General features: G+C 48.8%; 1 long non-coding RNA gene across 1 annotated transcript; it reads left to right on the top strand.

The window, feature by feature from the left end:
- The first annotated feature begins 547 nt into the window (after positions 1 to 547).
- On the top strand, positions 548 to 19599 carry LOC116976233. The gene is made up of 3 exons (XR_004412907.1): positions 548 to 557; positions 16021 to 16023; positions 19342 to 19599. It is a non-coding gene; the product is annotated as an uncharacterized LOC116976233 (long non-coding RNA).
- Positions 19600 to 20380: the final 781 nt, after the last annotated feature.

Raw genomic sequence — 20380 nt, forward strand, 5'->3', positions numbered from 1 at the left:
GTTTTGTATTTTTATACAGGATACAAAAGAATGGGTTAGGGTGGCTTCTTGGAAGTGACATTTATCACAGAGAGGAGAGACAGTTGGGAAGATCTTGTTCAATTTGGTCTTTGAGTAGTATAACCTATGCAATACTTTAAATTGTATCAGGCAATGCCTGGCATTTAAAGAACAGTAGTGTATGTATTGTAGGCTTTCCTCCCATATATCTTTCGAAATGGGTAAACCCTGCTCGTCCTCCCATGCACGCCTATAAATCTCAGAGGGTGGGGTGTCAATATTTAGAAGAGTGTTATAAATGTAAGATATCAACTTACTTGTATCGGCATGTCTATTCAAACAATCGTCTAATATATCTGGACCCATAAGAGGACAGTCTTGTGTATATGTTTTCACGTAATCTCGGATTTGAAGGTATCTAAAAAGATTATTGGCATTCAAGTGATATTTCGCCTGTAGTTCTTGAAAAGAAGAGAGAGTCCCCTTCTTAGAGATGTCTCCCACAGTATTGATTCCCAGGTTCTTCCATTGAACAAGCACCACATCTAAAGTAGACGGTTTAAACGAGGGATTATTTGCAATAGTAAGAAGGAGAGACATATTTCTCAATTTAAGACTGAATTTCAGCTGTTTCCAGATACGGACAGTACTGTGTATTATCGGATTTTGCTCATATGTTGACTTATTCAAATGTATAACCTATGCAATACTTTAAATTGTATCAGGCAATACCTGGCATTTAAAGAACAGTAGTCTATGTATAGTAGGCTTTTCTCCCATATATCTTTCGAAATGGGTAAACCCAGCTTGTCCTCCCATGCTCGCCTATAAATCTCAGAGGGTGGGGTGTCAATATTTAGAAGAGTGTTATAAATGTAAGATATCAACTTACATGTCTATTCAAACAATCGTCTAATATATTTTTAATCGATCGTAAAAATCCTCGGGGCTGCCTCAGCGGAGGAGGACTGTGAGTAAGATGGCCAAAAATCATAGCAATACAGGGTAGCGTTTCTAAAATCAATATACAGCGCAGACAGGAAGTGGTCAAGATGAGACTTTTGATTTTATAGATTATACATATATATATGACGTGAATATGACTGTAATCATAAAATTCGTTTAAGGCGTTTGTGAACTTGCTCCTCCGCCCTTTGCCGCGACGGAGAAATGTTTACATATTACTGGAGGGCTTTTCCTCATCTACATTTTGTTTCAAAAATTACAAAATTCGGTTCATCCTTTCACTGCTTTTTCGGTAAAACACATAAAAAAATTCAAAAAACAACAGCTGCTCGCCCATAGAATGTTGATAACCCCTCCCCCCTCTCCCCATTCGCCTCACCCCTCTCTCCTCACCCCTCTCCCCTCGCCCCTCTCTTCTCACTCCTCTCTCCTCATTCCTCTCTCCTCCCCCCCTCTCCCCTCACCCCTCTCCCCTCTCTCCTCACCTCTCTCCTCACTCCTCTCCTCACCCCTTCCTCGCCCCTCTCCTCCCCCCTCTCTCCCCCCATTCCCTATTCCCCTCACCAATCTCTCATCACCACTCTCTCCTCATTCCTCTCTCCTCACCCCTCTCCCCACCCCTCTCTCATCTCCCCTCTCTCATCACCTCTCCATCTCCCCCTCTCCCCATCTCCTCCCCCTCTCCCTCCTCCTCCCTCCCCCTCCCCCTCTCCCTCCTCCTCCCTCCCCCTCCCCTTCCACCCCTCTCCCTACCCTTCTCCCCCTCCCTCCGCACTCTTCCCCTTCTCTCCATCCTCCCCCCCTCTGACCCCCTCTCCCACCCCTCTCTCCGCCCTCCCTTCACCCTACCCCTCTCCCTCCCTTCCCCATCCCCTCTCCACCCCTCCCCCACCACTCTCACATCCCCTCCCCCACCTCCCCATCCCCCGCTCTCTCCCTTCCCTCCTCCTCCCCCTACCTAATCTCTCCTCCCTGCCCTCTCTCTCCCCCTCCCTCCCTCCCTCCACCCCTCCACCTCCCCGCTGTCTTCCCCATCCCCGTCTCTCCATTTCCCCCATCCCCCCCCTCCTTCCCCATTCCCCCCTCTCCCCTCCCCACTCTCTCCCAATCTCCCCCTCCCCCTCTCCACTCTCTCCCCTCTCCATCTCCTCCTCTCCTCATCCCTCCCCCTCTCTCCGCCCCTCCCCAGCCCCCCTCTCTCCCTTTCCCCTTCCCCTCCCCTCTCTCCCCGATACCCCTCACCCCATCCCCCTCTCCAACTCCCCCTCTCCAACTCCCCCTCTCCGCCCACCTCTCTGCCCCATCCTCTTCCTGCCTCTCCACCCTTTCTACCCCCCTCTCCATCACACCTCCCCCCCCTCCCTCCACCCCCTCCCTCCAACCCCTCTCTCCCCTCATCTCCCTCTCCTCTCCCTCTCCCTCTTTCTCTGCCCCACTCTCTTCGCCCTTGAGATAGGGGGGGATGGGGCAATTAATAATATTAATATAATATCAAGGGGGGTGGTTAGGGTGTGTGTTGGCGGGATGGTTTGTGTGTGTGTGTGTGGGGGGGGGGGGATGGTGGTTAATGTGTGTGTAACGCCGCAACTTGCCCCCCCCCAAGCAACTGCGTGTTTAATGGATGGGACCCTCTCCCCCTCTCCCTCCCTTCCCCCCCTCTTCCCCCTCCCCACTCTCTCTTCCCTTCCCCCCTCTTTCCTTCCCCCCTCTCCCCCTCCCTCCTCTCCCCATTCACCTCACCCCTCTCTTCTCACTCCTCTCTCATTCCTCTCTCCTCCCCTCTCTCCCCTCACCCCTCTCCCCTCTCTCCTCAGCCTCTCTCCTCACCTCTCTCCTCTCTCCTCACCCCTTCCTCGCCCCTCTCCCCATCTCCCTCCTCCCCCCCTCTTCCCCCTCCCCCACCCCTCTCTCCGCCCTCGCTTCACCCTACCCCTCTCTCCCTTCCCCATCCCCTCTCCACCCCTCTCCCACCACTCTCCACCCCTCTCTCTTCCCTTCCCCCCTTTTCCCCTCCCCCTCGCTCCCTCCCCCCCTCTTCCCCCTCCCCTCTTCCCTTCCCTACTCCCTTTTCCCTTCCCCCCTCTTCCCCACCCCCCTTCCCCATCTCTCCCCACCCCTCTCCCCTCCTCAACTCCTTCTCCCTTCTCCAACACCACTCTCCCCTCCTCCAACCCCACTATCCCCTCCTCCAATCCCCTCTCCCCTCCACTCTACCCCCCTCTCTCCCCACTCCCTCCTCTCTCCCCACTCCCCCTCCTCTCTCCCCTCAACTCTCCCACCTCTACTCTGTTCCTCCTACTCTCTTCCCCCTCCACCCCTCCCTCTCCCTCCCTCTCTCCCCCCCTCCCTCTCTCTCTCCCTCTCACCCTCCCTCCCCCTCCCCCTCCCTCTCCCCCTCTCCCTCCCTCTCCCTCTCCCCCTCTCCCCCTCCCCTCTCTCTCCCCCCTCTCTCTCTCCCCCCCTCTCTCTCTCCTCCTCTCTCTCTCCCTCTCTCATGCTCTCCCTCTCTCCTCACTCATCTCTCATCACCCCTCTCTCCTCACCATTCTCCCCATCCCTCTCAGTTATTGTGTGTGTGACGCTGCAGGCGTCACCCCTTTCTTTATCTCCCCTCCTCCCTCACCCCCTCTCACCCTCTACCCCTCCCTCCCCCACCCCTCTCCCTCCCCTACCCCTCTCCCTACCCCTCACCCCTTCTTCCCCTCTCTCCCCCTCTCCCCTTTCTTTATCTCCCCTCCTCCATCACACCCTCTCCCCTCTACCCCTCTCTCCCCCTACCCCTCTCCCTACCCCTCACCCCCTCCCTTCCCTCTCTCCCCTACCCCTCTCCCCCTCCCTCCCCACTCTTCCCCCTCTCCTCTACCCCTCTCCCTCCCCACTCTTCCCCTCTCTCCCCTCCCCCCTCTCTCCCTTCCTACTCTCTCCTTCCTCCCCCACCCCTCCCTCCCGGCCTCCCCCACCCCTCTCTACGCCCCTCCCTCACCCCTCTCTCCCCCTCCACCCACCTCCCCGCTATCCTTCCCCTCCCCCTCCTCCTCCCAATCCATCTCTCTCTCCCCCTCCCCTCTCCTCCCCCCTCCCCCTTCTCCCTCCCCCCTTCTACCTCCCCCCCTCCCCATCTCCAACTCTCCGTCTCCTCTCTTCTCTTCCCGCCTCCCCACCCCCTCTCCATCCCATCGTCCCCTCCCTCCTCCCTCCACCCCCCCTCTTTCCTCACTGAGCCCAGCCCCGCCGCTCGAGCTTCGGCTCGGCGGCCGTTACCATCGCGCTGAGAGACAGTGCGATGGGAAAGTGGCCCTGGCTCTTGGAGAGGCCGTCTATGGAGACCTGCGATTCCTCCTTTGATCGCAGGGACACGGGGAATGGTGACGGCTTTTCTTCGGGGTACGTGCTGCCTTTACCTCCTCCCCCTCCCTCTCTATCTCCCACTGCAGCCGCCGAACGTAGTGTTTGGGAATCAGCCCTCCTCTGTGATCGCAGCCCGCTTGCCCGCCCAGCTCCCCTCCTCCTCCCTCTCCCTTCTCCTCTCACCCCCTTCCTCCCTCCCCCTTCCCCTCGTCCCTCTTTCATCTCTTCCCCCTCCCTTCCCCCATTCTCCTCCCACCCACCTTCTCCTCTCCCGGCTCTCTGCCTCCTCTCTCCCATCTTCCTCCTCTTCCCCCCACATCTTTCCCCCCGACCACTACCCCCCCCCCCCCCCCCCCCAACTCGGAACTGAAGCCCGAATCCTGCCACCTGCAGCCCGGAGCTGCCTACGGGAATCAGTCTTCCTCTGTGACGACCCCTCCTCCCCCCTACCCCCGGAGTCTGGATTGAAGCCGATGAAGACCTTTGGTTGACACGTGCCCCGCTGCCCGTTCACTTCCTGCCACCTACTCTCTCGCCACTCCTCTCCCCTCTACCCTCCCTCCCCCCTCTACTCATCCTACCCCCCTCTCTACCCCTCTCTCCCCTTCCTATCTCTCCCCCTCTTTCCCCTCTTCCACCCCTTTCCCCCCCCCTCTCCCACTTCCCCCTCTCTCTTCGTTCCCCCCTCTCTCCCCCTTCCCCCCTCTCTCCCCCTTCCCCCCTCTCTCCCTCTTCCCTCCTCTCTCCCCCTTCCCCCCTCTCGCCCCCTTCCCCCCTCTCTTCCCTTCCCCTCTCTCTCCCCTCCCTCTCTCTCTCACCCCCTCTCTCTCCCCCCTGCTCTCTCTCCGCCCCTGCTCTCTCTCCCCACCTGCTCCCCCCCTGCTCTCTCTCCCCCTGCTCTCTCTCTCCCCCTGCTCTCTCTGTGCCCCCCTCTGTGCCCCTCTCTCCACTACCCTCATCCGCTCCTCCTCTCTCACCACTCCTCTCCTCCCACTCATCTCTCCCTACTCCCCCCCCTCTAATCTCCCTCCCCCATCATCTCTCCCCTCTACTCTCCTTCCCCCTCTAATCTCCCCCCCTCATCTCTCCCCTCTACTCTCCCTCCCCCTCTAGTATCCCTCCCCCCTCTACTCTACCTTCCCCCCCTCTCCTCCTCCCCCTCCCCCTCTCTCTCTCCTAACCCCCAACCCCCCCTCTCTCCCCCCTGTCACCCCTTCCTCTATCCTCCCCTCTCCCCCTCCTTCCCCAACCCCTCTACCCATCTCCCTACCCCTCTCCACCTCCCTCCCCACTCTTCCCCCTCTCTATAGGGCGGGGATGGGATAAAAGGAGCCAATGAATAATATTAATATATCAAAGGGGTGGATAGTGTGTGTGTGTGTGGAGGAGGGGTGGTTAGTGTGTTTGGGGGGTGGTTAGTGTGAGTGTGTGACGCCGCAGCCCCCCCCCCCCTGCAAGCGCTCGTTGAGTGGATGGGACCCTCTCCCCTCCACCTCCCTCCCCCTCCCTTTGCCCTACCACTTCCCCCTCCCCACTCTCTCCCCCTCCCTGCCCTCCCCCTCCTCTCAGCCCCCCTCACCCTCCTCCCACCTCCCCCCCCCCCCGTGTGTTTGGCGGGTGGTTAGTGTGTGTGTGTGATGCCACAGGCCCTCTCCACCCCCACAACGAACGGGTCCCCTTGGTCTAATCTATATACTTTTAAAACTCTGTGTGTGTGGGTGTGGGTGTATGTTGTTTTGATTTTGCCTTTGATTTTGCCTTTGATTCGTTTCTCCGCGAAAACCAGACGCAAAAACGCAGAGATTTTTACCAATTTCCTAGCAATTTTACTTTTACATTCGCAAATCCACATTAAATGTATTCATTTTTCTGTACACATTTTTAATAAAATCCTTCTTCCCCCCCCCCCACTCAGTCATTTTTTCACCTCCCGCTGGCCACCTTCTCATCGCGTGCCCTGTGCGACCATAACGGCTGCTGCTGCCCGGCTCTCCTCCACTCCCCCCCCCCCCCCCCCCCCCCCCACCGGCCCGGCTCTGTCATGCTGGTGGAAGCCACAGATCGGCTGGTTCCCCTACTGCTTTTCGTCGTCCTCGCTGGCGGCCCGCAGGCTCACTCGGCATCACGCCCGCCCGCCCGCCCACTCCACCCTTTCCCCCCCGTACTCGGGGTCTGAAGCGCCGAGGATGCGAAGCCATGGAGCTGAGGCTCACTCTGAGGCCAACCGCTGCTGGGCGGCCCTACCCTCTCCTCCCTACCTTCTTAATATAATATAAATGGAGGTTTATAGTGTGTGTGTGTGAGGGGTGGTTAGTATGTGTGTGAGAGGTTGGTTAGTGTGTGTATGACGCCTCAGGCCGCCCCCTCCCCTCGCAACCGCACGTTGCGGGAACAGACCCAACGGGTCTGCACATGGTCTAGTAACTATTAAATGTCTCTTCGTTCGGATGTTCGTACACATTCTATTTCTCCAATATTGCAGTTAGTTGCCAGTGATATCTCCTCCTAAACCCGACGCGGTAATGGAGACATTTTTACATATTACGGTAGAGTGAATTCAAAAATCTAATTTGGTTAATTATTTTCCCACCTTTTTAGTAAAATTCATCACCAAATCTGACCAATTTTTAAAATCAAATGCTGCTGACGTCACAATGCCTTTGCTCGTGCCCCAGATTGGGGGGATTGAGGGAGAGGAGGGTGTAGAGAGGGATAGGAGGGGGTAGAGAGGGAGAGGAGGGGGTAGAGAGGGAGGGGAGTGGGGGAGATAGGGAGTGGGGAATAGAGGAAGAGGAGTGGGGGAGATAGGGAGTGGGGAATAGAGTGAGAGGTGGGCAGTGGGGAATAGAGGGAGAGGTGGGCAGTGCGGTAGGTGAGGAGGGATATGGGAGGAGGGATAGGGGAGCTGAAGTGGGGAGAGGAGTTATGGAGGGAGGGGAGAGGAATTATGGAGAGAGGGACTCCCTCAACCCCTCAAACTCCCCCTCCTCTCCTCCCATCTCTCTCCACCTCGCCCCTCTCTCCACCTATCCCCCCCCACTCCCCACCTCCCCCCTCACCCTCAAACCACCTCCCCCCTCTCTCCCCTCCCCCTCTAACCACCTATCCCCCTCTCCCCACTCTCTCCCCCTCTCCCCCCTCTATCCCCCCCTTCCCCCCCTCTCCTCCTCCCTCTCCTCCGCCCCCTCCTCTTCACCTCCGCCCCCTCCTCTTCTCCTTCCCCCCTCCTCTTCTCCTCCCCCTCCCCCTATCCCCCTCTCCCCACTCTCTCCCCTCTCCCCCCTCTCTCCCCCCTCCCCTCCACCTCTCCCCACCTCCCCCCTCCCCCCTACACCTCCCCTCTCTCCCATCCACCTCTCCCCACCAGCTCCACACTCCCCTCTCACCACCTCCCCCTCCCTGCTCTCCCCCTCTCCCTCTCCCCTCCCTCCCCCTCTCCCTTTCCCACCCTCCCCACCTCTCCCCTCATCTCCCCACCTCACCCCTCCCCTCCACCTCCACTACCCCCTCTCCCCACTCTTTCCCCCCTTCCCTCCCTCTCCACCTCCACCCCTCCCCCTCTCCCAGTCTCCCCCTCCCCGCTCTCCCCTTCCCCCGTCTCCCCCCTCTCCCTCTCACCCCTCCTCCACCCCCCTCTCTCCTCGACCACTCTGCCTGAATCCTGAAGCATCAATTCTGCAGCCTGAAGCCTGAATGAGGCCTGAAGCCAGAATGAAGCCTGAAGCCTGAATGAAGCCTGAAGCCTGCAGCCACCAACGGTAGCATTTGGGAATCAGCCCTCTGTGACTGCAGCCTGCTCTCTCGCCTGGCTATCCCTCCTCTTCCCCCCTTCTCCTCTTCCCTACCCCTAAAACTCTCACCCCACCCTCTCCACCCCGCTCCCTCTCTACACCCCTCATGCCCCCTATCGCCCCCTCTCTTCCTCTCTGACCCCCTCTTTGCCTGTGTCCCCCTCTCTGCCTGTGTCCCCCTCTCTGCCTCTGTGTCCCCCTCTCCCCTCCCCCTCCCCCTCTCTCCTCCCCTCCCCCTCTCTCACCCCACTCCCTCCCCCCTTCCCCCCCTCCTCTCCCTTTCTCCATCTTCCCCCCTCCATCCCAATCCTCACCTCCCCCTCTCCCCATCTCCTCCCCCTTCTCCCCGTCTCCTCCCTCCTCTCTCCGTCTCCTCCCCCTCTCCCCGTATCCTCCCCCTCTCATCCACCCCTCTCCCCGTCTCCTCCCCCCATCTTCCCCCTTCTCTCCCCGCCTCACCACCCCCTCTCCCCCTCCATCCAATCTCCCCCCTCTCTCCCCTCATCTCCCTCTCCCCCTCTATCTCTTTCTCTGTCCCACTCTCTCTGGCCCTCGAGTTAGGGCGGGGATGGGCTAAAAGGCGCCAATTAATAATTTTAATATAATATCAAGGGGGGTGGTTAGTGTGTGTAGGGGGTGGTTAGTGTGTGTGTGACGCCGCAGACCCCCCCCCCCCCCCCCGCAGCCTCGCGTTGAGGTGACGGGACCCAATGGATCCCCCTTGGTCTAGTAACTATTAAAACTCTCTTTGTTAGTTTGTTTGTCTTTCACATCTCCTCCAAAACAATAGACAATAGGTGCAGGAGTAGGCCATTTGGCCCTTCGAGCCAGCACCACCATTCAATGTGATCATGGCTGATCATTCCCAATCAGTACCCCGTTCCTGCCTTCACCCCATCTCCCCTGACTCCGCTATTTTTAAGAGCCATATCTAGCTCTCTCTTGCAAGCATCCAGACGCAGTAACGGAGAAATGTTTACATATTCCGGCAGAGATTTGCCTCGAGTTCAAAATTCCCCTCATCTGAAAATTTGGTTCATTACTTCCCGAGTTTTTTACTAAAATTGTTTTAAAATCGAACTGAATCTGAAGCGAGCTGATGACGTCACAATGCCTTTGCTCCTCGCGACCAGCTGTGCAGACTTTTCAATGCGCTGCCAGAGCTGCGAGTTACGTGTCTCAGCTGCCCTCCCCCGAACGCCCGAGCCCCCCGCCCCACCCACAACCCAGAAGTCCCCCCGTAACTGGATTGAACCGATCACCCGAGTGATGATCTCGAGATTTCATTTCCAGATCATTCTTCACACCTCCACGCTACCCGCTGGGAATCCTATGAACACGTAGTACCCTCGGACCAACCGTCCATTGTCGCTTTGTTTCTCAACAACGATGAGCGGAATTCCACAGCTCCGACTATAACAGTACGATTGCACCGCCAATTTTCATTGTTTTTCTTTACATTAGAAACATTTACATTTGATTTCAAATACTTTTTTTCAGCTAATAATTTTATTTGCTCCGCTGATGTTCTTTGTTTTTCTTTGATTTATATTACACAAGTAAGTTTCAAAAATTCGAGGTTATTTCCTATGCATCAGTTCGACGACCGTTTTTTTTATTTCTCTCTTTATTTCAATTTACTCCATTTTGAACAGATAATTGCTTTTCAGTTTTAAAACTTTGCGGTTATTTCCTCTGCCAATTTCCACAACCGTAGTTTTTTAATTTCTCTCTTTATTTCAATTTCCTCCTTAATGAACAGATAATTACTTTTCACTTTTAAAACTGCGCCTATTTCCTCCAGCGATTTCGACAGCCGTTTTTAAAAAATTTCTCTCTTTGTTTCAATTTACTCCATTTTGAACAGATTGCTTTGCAGTTTTAAAACTTCGTGCTTATTTCCTCCACCGATTTCAACAACCATTTTTTAAAAATGTCTCTCTTTCTTAGAAAAGGACTTACTGTTTTAAAACTTCGCGCTTCTTTGATCCGCCCATTTCCACAACTGTTTTTTTTGGTTCCTCTCTTTATTTCAACTTACTCCATTTTGAACAGATAATTGCTTTACAGTTTTAAAACTTCGCACTTATACCCTCCACCGATTTCGACTGCCGTTTTTTTTTTAAATTTCTCTCTTTATTTCAATTGACTCCATTTTGAAAAGATTATTACTTTTCAGTTTTAAACTTCGCGCTTATTTCCTCCGCCGATTTCCACAACCATTTTTTTTCTCTCTTTATTTCAATTTCCTTCATTTTGAACAGACAATTGCTTTTCAGTTTTAAAACCGCGCTTATTTCCTCTGCCGATTTCGACAGCTTGGTTTCTTGGTCCACCAAAATATTCCAAATGGAATTTAAACTGGAGGTGGTGGAGGGAGGACTTAAGCCAGAAAGGGTTTTTGGGAAGAACGAGCTACCTTAAATTTAGTTGCATCTGGTTGGGTAACGATGGTAAGGTGAAGTCTATTCCAAGCTTTAATTGTGTGGGGGAAGAATGAATTGCTGTACACATCTGGCTTGGTAGCAGGTAACCATATAACCATATAATAATTACAGCACGGAAACAAGCCATCTCGGCCCTTCTAGTCCGTGCCGAACACGTATTCTCCCCTAGTCCCATCTACCTGCACTCAGACCATAACCCTCCATTCCTTTCCCGTCCATATAACTATCCAATTTATTTTTAAATGAAAAAATTGAACCTGCCTCCACCACCTCCACTGGAAGCTCATTCCACACAGCTACCACTCTGAGTAAAGAAGTTCCCCCTCATGTTACCCCTAAACTTCTGTCCCTTAATTCTCAAGTCATGTCCTCTTGTTTGAATCTTCCCTACTCTCAGTGATAAAACCTTATCCACGTCAACTCTGTCTATCCCTCTCATCATTTTAAAGACCTCTATCAAGTCCCCCCTTAACCTTCTGCGCTCCAAAGAATAAAGACCTAACTTGTTCAACCTTTCTCTGTAACTTAGTTGCTGAAACACAGGCAACATTCTAGTAAATCTCCTAGTACTCTCTCTATTTTGTTGACATCCTTGTACACGATACTCCAGAATTGGCCTCACCAATGCCTTGTACAATTTTAACATTACATTCCAACTTCTATACTCAATGCTCTGATTTATAAAGGTTTCTTTACCACCCTATCTACATGAGATTCCACCTTCAGGGAACTGTGCACAGTTATTCCTAGATCCCTCTGTTCAACTGCATTCCTCAATTCACTACCATTTACCATGTACGTCCTATTTTGATTTGTCCGGTCAAGATATAGCACCTCACACTTATCAATATTAAACTCAATCTGCCATCTTTCAGCCCACTCTTCCAACTGGCCTAAATCTCTCTGTAGACTTTGAAAATCTACTTCATTATCCACAACACCACCTATCTCAGTATCATCTGCATACTTACTAATCCAATTTACCACACCATCATCCAGATCATTGATGTAGATGACAAACAACAGTGGACCCAACACAGATCCCTGTGGCACCCCACTAGTCACTGGCCTCCAACCTGACAAACAGCCATCCAACATTACTCTCTGGCATCTCCCATTCAGCCACTGTTGAATCCATCTTACTACTCCACCATTAATACCCAACAATTGAACCTTCTTAACCAACCTTCCATGAGGAACCTTGTCAAAGGCCTGACTGAAGTCCATATATACAACATCCACTGCTTTACCCTCATCAATTTCCCGAGTAACCTCTTCAAAAAATTCAAGAAGATTAGTCAAACATGACCTTCCAGGCACAAATCCATGTTGACTGTTCCTAATCAGACCCTGTTTATACAGATGCTTATATATATTATCTCTTAGTATCCTTTCCATTAATTTGCCCACCACTGACGTCAAACTAACAGGTCTATAATTGCTAGGTTTACTCTTAGAACCCTTTTTAAACAATGGAACAACAAGCGCAGTACGCCAATCCTCCGGCACTATTCTCGTTTCAAATGACATTTGAAATATTTCTGTCATAGCCCCTGCTATTTCTACACTAACTTCCCTCAATGTCTTAGGGAATATCCTGTCCGGACCTGGAGACCTATCCACTTTTATATTTTTGAAAAGTGTCAGTACTTCCTCTTCTTTGAATCTCATAGTTTCCATAGCTACTCTACTGGTTTCCCTTTCCTCACCAGATTCAATATCCTTCTCCTTGGTGAATACCGAAGAATAGAAATTGTTCAATATCATCCCCCATCTCTTTTGGCTCTGCAGATAGCTGTCCACTCTGACTCTCTAATGGACCAATTTTATCCCTCGTTATCCTTTTGCTATTAATATAGCTGTAGAAACCCTTTGGATTTACTTTCACCTTACTTGCCAAAGCAACCTCATATCTTCTTTTAGCTTTTCTAATTTCTTTCTTAAGATTCTTTTTACATTCTTTATACTCCTCAAGCACCTCATTTACTCCATGGTGCCTATAATTATTGTAGATCTCTCTCTTTTTGCGAACCAAGTGTCCAATTTCCCTTGAAAACCATGGCTCTTTCCAATTTTTACTATTTCCTTTCAACCGAACAGGGACATAAAGATTCTGTACTCTTAAAATTTCACCTTTAAATGTCCTCCATTTCTTTTCCACATCCTTCCCATAAAACAAAATGTCCCAATTCACTCCTTTTAAATCCTTTCGCATCTCCTCAAAGTTAGCCTTTCTCCAATCAAAATCTCAACCCTTGGTCCAGTTCTGACCCTCTCCATAATTATATTGAAACTAATGGTATTGTGATCACTGGACCCGAACTGTTCCCCAACACATACCTCTGCCACCTGACCTATCTCATTTCCTAACAGGAGGTCCAGCACCGCCCCTTCTCTAGTAGGTACCTCTATGTATTGCTGAAAAAAACTATCCTGCACACATTTTACAAACTCCAAACCATCCAGCCCATTTACAGAATGTGTTTCCCAGTCTATGTGTGGAAAGTTGAAATCTCCCACAATCACTACCTTGTGCTTACTACTAATATCTGCTATCTCCTTACATATTTGCTCTTCCAATTCTCGCTCCCCATTTGGCGGTCTATAATACACCCCTATAAGTGTTGCTACCCCTTTCCCATTTCTCAGTTCCACCCAAATAGCCTCCCTAGATGAGCCCTCTAATCTATCCTGCCAAAGCACTGCTGTAATATCTTCCCTGACAAGCAATGCAACACCTCCACCTTAATCACACCTGAAGCAACGAAATCCTGGAATATTTAGTTTCCAATCACAGCCCTCCTGCAACTATGTTTCACTGATCGCCACAACATCATACTTCCAGGTGTCAATCCAGGCTCTAAGCTCATCCACCTTTCTTACAATGCTCCTAGCATTAAAATATACAAATTTAAGAAACCCACCCCCTCTTATTCTCTGTTTATTGTCTTTTTCTTCTTTCTCCCCTACATTTTGGGTCCGAGTGCTACTCTTCTCTGCCTCCTGCCTCACACACTGACTGCTAGCTTTCCCTATTTGAGTCCCTCTCAGGTATCTAATATTGGATCGAATGCCCTCGTCTGCTCCTAATTGGTTTGGGTTTGGTGTAGGTTTTGTAATCTATGTCGAGCTGGCCATTTAACATTTTGTTGAAACAGGTCAAACGGTGTGCTTCACATCTGTCTTGGAGACGGTTCCACACCAGTGAATTCAGTAGTTTGGTAACACTCACTTCTCTCTCATAGGTATTAGTAACAAATCAAGCTGCATGTCTTTGGACACATTCGATGGAAGAAATTTTTTTATTTGTGTATGGGTTCCATGCTGCAACTGCGTAATCTAAATGAGGTCTAACGAGGGTGAAGTATAGCTTCTCCTTGACAGAAGTTGAACAATGATGAAAGTTGGTTCTCAAAAAATTTAGGACACCTGTTGCTTTCACCGTTGCATGATGAGTCTGACCATTCCAACGCAGATCATTCTGCAATTTGATGCCAAGATACTTGCTTTGTTTGGATTCTTCAAGGGTGGCACCAAGTATATTGTAAGATTATTTGCCTGGATTCCTCTTTCTCGTGACACGCATGGTTTCACATTTGGAAGGGTTGAACTGCATGCCCCAGTGTTGAAGACGTTTTGTCAGGAAACTGGAAATCCATCATTTCGTGTTGGAACGAATACCATAGAAGTCAAGCTTCCGAAGCAGTCTCTGGTGTGGGATGACATCAAATGCTTTAGAAAAGTCCAGCACTACTAAATCCGTGATGACGTTACAATCAAGGTGCTTGGCCAGATCATTTGTCGTCAAGATAAGCTAAGACTCACATGATCTATGCCTCCTAAATGCATGTTGGTTGACAGCAAGAATGTTATGTTTGCTCATGTGTCTTATCAGATTACAGTCAATTAAATGCTCCAGCAGTTTGCAACAAGTAGTTGTTAATGAAACAGGATGATAATTCGCCAGGTTGGTGGTTGAACCCTTCTTAAAGAGAGGAGTGATGTTAGCCTTCCTCCAATCCAGCAGAACATCACCCGAGTCAAGCGACGGTTGGAAAATGAACTGCAAAACTGGAGCCAGTTCTTCAGCCGCGATCTTGAGGGCTTGATTCTGTATCTGATCTGGTCCAATTGCTTTTGTTGTATTGATGTTGAGCAATAACTTCTTGACACATTCAGCCTCAATTTTAATAGCAGGCATATCAGCATACGGGCTGTGCGATAGATCTGGAAATGATGAAGGTTCCACATCTTCGCGGGTGTAAACATGTTGAAATTGGTTTCCAAGAGCGTCTGCTTTCGCCTGGTCTTCAGTGATCAGACAGTTGTTCACTTTAAGCACCTTTAAGTGTTTTCTGTCCGTCTGGATTTCACATATCTCCAAAAAGCCTTAGGTTGCTCTTCCCCTAGAATAGAAGAAACATGTTGTCTATGAGCATTCCTAATAGTACCATCAACTTGCTTTCGCACTCTAGTAAAATTATCCCAGTCCAGTTTTGTACCCTTTTTTTTGGCACGGATATAGAACTTCTCTTTCTTACTGCAGAGACGTTTTAGTTTTGCCGAAAACCAAGGAGGACGCATACGGCCCTTAATGAGTTTTAAGGAACATGATTTGCAACAATATGATTTAAAGAGTCTCTCAGCCACGCCCAGTTGTCTTTTACAGATCTTTTATCTAGTTGCAGGTTGAATAAATATTTTCCCAGTTTTTTTGCCGTCTTTAAATTCCTCACTGACCACTTTTCTCCAGGGGGAAATTTTACGCGGTGGTTTTGAAGGAACTTTAAGCTTTGTGTGCAGTTTTGCTTGGATAATATAATGATCGCTGATTCCAGCACACGATGAAACTTCCGAAATTAAATCTGTATGCAAAGTGAACAATAAATCTAAAGTATTTTCGGTGCCACTTGCCTTATCACGCCTGGTGGGGAAAGTGACTTTTTGGGACAGATGATTTTCCAGAGTAAGGTCAGCTATGGCTTCCTGGAGACCCCCTTTTGGTTCGCTTTGTGTGCCGTCAGACCAATCTACACCTGGGACATTGAAATCGCCCCCCCACGATGATAAGTGGAGAACGTGACGAGGTGTTAATTTTGGAGATGTTTGATCCAAGATCTAAAAGAGGCTCCGTTTTCATGTCAGGTGGTCGGTAAAAGCTTCCAATCTGTAACGACTGACCCTGGAGTGTAGCTTGACACCGGATATGCTCAGAGCCGCTGTCTAAATCAGTTCTTTCAAAACAAGGAATGATATTGATAAAGATATCAGGGTTTTCAGTTTCAATAAATGAATTGATCACAGCACACTTTCCTTTTATACTGCGGCAATTTATAACAGTGATTTTGATCCCATGTTCATTGCTGACATCATTGCGATCACTATCTTTGTTGGTTCCACGAATCTCCTTTTGAGCATCACCATTACACACATTTCTTTGTCATTAACATGTTGACAGGGGGTGATAGCTAGTGTCGGGGGAAGGATGAAGGATTGTCATCATCAGGGGTTTTACTCTTACCATCTTTCCCAACAATGGTCCAGCCATCCTTTGTCTTTGCACATTTCAGCAGAGGGTTTTTCTCTGTTTTGGATGTCGTTACACAAGACCACCCAGAAGCAGTTTTTTAAAGTGTTATTTTAGCACAAATTGGGCTGGATGATCTTAAATTCTCATGATTCCATACGTCACAACCAGGGTCATGAATCAGAGATGTAAGACTTTCAAATGAATTGCTCAAGTTGAGCATACATGTAAGGTTGCTTGACGAGTCAAAAAATGAACGAGCAAGGTTGATGACATCGCACAATGGACATAACCAGATGGCATTTGGATTTTTGGAGTGAAAAACAAAAGTGTCATTTGACACATTGGAGCAATTCAGGTGAAGCCTACTTGTGCACATCGAGCAATGAATGTCAGAATCTTTAACAGCAAATGAGCACAAACCACACGGATACTTTGGTTTACGTCCACGGTGCTGACCTTTTGGGCCAGGGTTGAGGTTGATGTTTCCAGCCAGTAAATTGACAATAATGAACAATGGTAGGCGACCTCTAGGGTAGTCTAGAAAGGGGGTAGCTGAGTGTTTCAACCCATTTCCACGAAATTTATTTACGTACGTCTTCTGAACACTGAATTTTGACGGACCCGAGTCACATTCATGGAAAATAGTCAATCCAAGTTGGGCTGTTATCTTTTAATTTCTCTCTTTATTTCAATTTAATCCATTTTGAACAGATTATTGCTTTTCAGTTTAAAAAAACTGTGCTTATTTCCTCTGCCGATTTCGACAACCATTCTTTTAAATTTCTCTCTTTATTTCAAATTCCTCCATTTTGAACAGATAATTGGTTAACGGTTTTAAAACTTCGTGCTTATTTCCTCTGCCGATTTTTACATATTTCGGTAGAGATTTGCCTCTTATCCCCCTCTCCCCTCCCTCTCTCTCCCCTCTCCCTCCATTTCCCTCCCCCTCTCCTCCCCCCTTCCCCCTCCTCTCTCTCCCCCTCCCCCTCTAGCCCTCCCCCTACCCTCCCCTTACTCCCCTCTCCACCCTCTCACTCCACCTCCCCCCTCTCCCCCTCCACCCCTCTCATCCCCCTCACCCACCTCCCCCTCCCTCCCCTCTCACCCCCTCCCCCTGTGTGTTTGGGGGGTGGTTAGTGTGTGTGTGACGCTGCAGACCCCCCCCCCCCCGCAACCGCGCGTTGAGGGGACGGGACCCAACGGGTCCCCCTTGGTCTAGTATTATATAAAAATGTCTATAACTAACAGCCTCATCTTGACCACTTCCTGTCTGCGCTGTACATTAATTTTGGTACTTGAGATTTTAGAAAAAACTACCATATATCGCTATGATTTTTGGCCATCTTACTCACAGTCCTCCACTGAGGCAGCCCCGAGGATTTTTCCAATCGATTATGAATGTATTAAAAAATCTTGAGATCAGCTGATTGGTCCTCTTGCCTGTTAATCACCACGATGAAGGTAACGCCCCTTCCGGGGGAGCAGGACTATACAACCCCGGATGCCTGGACGTTAGTCAGTCACTCTGGAAGATCGCGAGGGAGAGTCCACAACTGATTCTAAGTTGTGAATTAACTGAACTGTGAGTCTGCAATGTACTTGCAATAAATGATTTGTTAGCCCTTAATGATAATGCAATGAGTTGTTTGGCAATTTGGTGGGCTGCCCTCTGCCCGAAATGCTTTTGGGTCGGCTTTGGCGGCCGGCACTTCGCCTGAAATGCTGTGGGGTCGAGTTTGGCGGCACGCCCTCCGCCCATAATGCTGCGGGGTCGAGTTTGGCGGCCCACGCTCTGGCTGAAATGCCGTGGGGTCGAGTTTGGCGGCCTGCGCTCCGCCTGAAATGCCTTCGGATCGAGTTTGGCGGCCTGAACTCCGCCTGAAATGCCGTGAGATCGAGATTGGCGGAAAGCACTCCGCCATAAATGCCGTGAGATCGAGTTTGGCGGCCTGCTCTCTGCCCGAAATGCCGTGGGATCGAGTTTAACGGCCTGCACTCTGCCTGAAATGTCGTGGGAGCGAGTTTGGCGGCCAGCACTCCGCCCAAAATGCCGTAAGATCGAGTATGGCGGCCTGCACTCCGACCGAAATGCCGTGACATTACGTTTGGCGGCCTGCACTCCGCCCGAAATGCCATGCGATCGGGTTTGGCGGCCTGCACTCCGCCAGAAATGCTGTGTGATCGAGTTTGGCGGCCTGCACTCCGCACGATATGCCATGAGATCGAGTTTGGCGGCCTGCACTCCGCCCGAAATGCCGTAAAATTGAATTTGGTGGCCTGCACTCTGCCTGAAATGCCGTGAAATCGAGTTTGGCGGCCTGCACTCTGCATGAAATCGAATTTGGTGGCCTGCACTCGGCCTGAAATGTTATTATTTTTGGAGGAGGAGCCATCTTGGTGAACGGCTGCTAGCCAGCAGCCGTCCGTTTTAATCTGCTTTTTTTTTAAATAGTTTTTAATATCCCACCAGCCCTGAGTGACCTCAATGTCAAACGTGCATTGATTGGACAATTACTACTCGTAATTACCACATTTTAAAAAAATGTGCAGGTTTTGGTCTTGACGAGTTTGAGGTATGATTTATATAATATTTTTACAATGATTCAGCTGTTAAAAATTCAGGTAGTTTGTGAAACTCCAATAAAAAAACCCAACAACTAGAATATTGACAAATCAAATGTTGTCACCTAAATTTAATTTATCCAGAGTGTGTGAAACAAGGATGTCCACTTTCCCCGCTTCTATTTGCCTTTGTTATAGAACCACTCACAGAGAGTATTAGATCCCATTCAGAAATACATGGGTATAATACTAAACATACAGTTAATAAAATTTCATTATATGCAGACGATGTATTATTATACATCACAAACCCAGAAATTAGCATTCCGAATTTATTAAATCTCATAACTCAATTTGGTTCATTCTCGGATATAGAATTAATTGGAATAAAAGCGAAATTATGTCAATAATGGAACAAAACCCACTTATACTTCAACAGTATCCTTTTAAAATTACCTATGAAAAGTTTAAATACCTTGGAATCTATGTGACCAAGAAATATACTTCTTTATTCAAATCAAATTTTCCTCCTTTACTTACTAAATTACACAGAAATATCCAATATTGGAAAACGCTTCCCATCTCTTTAGTTGGTAGAATTAATGCTATAAAGATTATTTTTCTCCCACAATTATTATAGTTATTCCAATCAATTCCAATATATCTCCCAAAATATTTATTTAAAAAAATGATTCAGCTGTTACAAATTTTATCTGGGACTATAAGAACCACAGAATAAATTAAAAAAACATTTATGCAAGTCCAAAGTTAATGGAGGATTAGCTTTACCAAACTTTCTATTATATTACTGGGCAGTTAATATTAAAAAATATTACCTTCTGGCTGGATAACATTGATCAACAACCAGACTGGCTAAAGATGGAGAAGGAGGACTGCTTACCTTTTGAAATAGGCTCGATTCTTCTAGCTCCGATTAATTTGAATAAAAAAACATACGGAGGAAATCCGAATGCAAATAACCCTTCTTTTAAACCGTTTTAGATAGAGGATTTGTTCAATGGAAAACCCATGGAATTAAAACGGTGGGAGACCTTTACCAAAATGGCGTTTTTCTCTCATTTCAGGAACTACAACAGAAATAAGAGTTACACGCTAATAATTTTTTTAGATATCTGCAACTCAGATACTATGTAAAACTACATACGCAAGACTATAGATTTTGGGGTCCAGAAACCCTTGATGAATGTTTGAATAGACATCCCAATACAAATAAATTAATATCTTATATTTATAATATCCTCTCAGATACTGAGGTTCCGTCTTCAGAATCATATAGACGAGCATGGGAAGATGAGTTGGCTCAATCCATAATAAAAGACACAGGGGATGAAAGCTTACAATATATAAATCACTGTTCGTTAAATGCTAGACACTCCTTAATACAATTCAAAATGTTATATAGACTACATTATTCAAAGGCAAAATTAGATAAGATTTTCCCAAATATTTCCCCTCTCTGTGATAGATGTCAATTTCAAGAAGCCAACCTTTGTAACGTATAAAAATTAAAAATGTTTGGGTGGACATTTTTTTAATTATTTCAATATCCAACTCGACCCAGAGCTCAAATTAATAATATTAGGATTATCAGAACATACCACAAACTTTATGATAAGAGACAATTTCTTGATTACAGTCTAATAACTGCAAAAAAATTAATACTAAAATTTTGGGGGAAAAACAGCAGTCCCCACAATTAAAATGTGGATTACGGA

The sequence above is a fragment of the Amblyraja radiata genome, chromosome 8 (assembly GCF_010909765.2).
Source record: "Amblyraja radiata isolate CabotCenter1 chromosome 8, sAmbRad1.1.pri, whole genome shotgun sequence".
NCBI classification, from domain to species: domain Eukaryota; kingdom Metazoa; phylum Chordata; class Chondrichthyes; order Rajiformes; family Rajidae; genus Amblyraja; species Amblyraja radiata.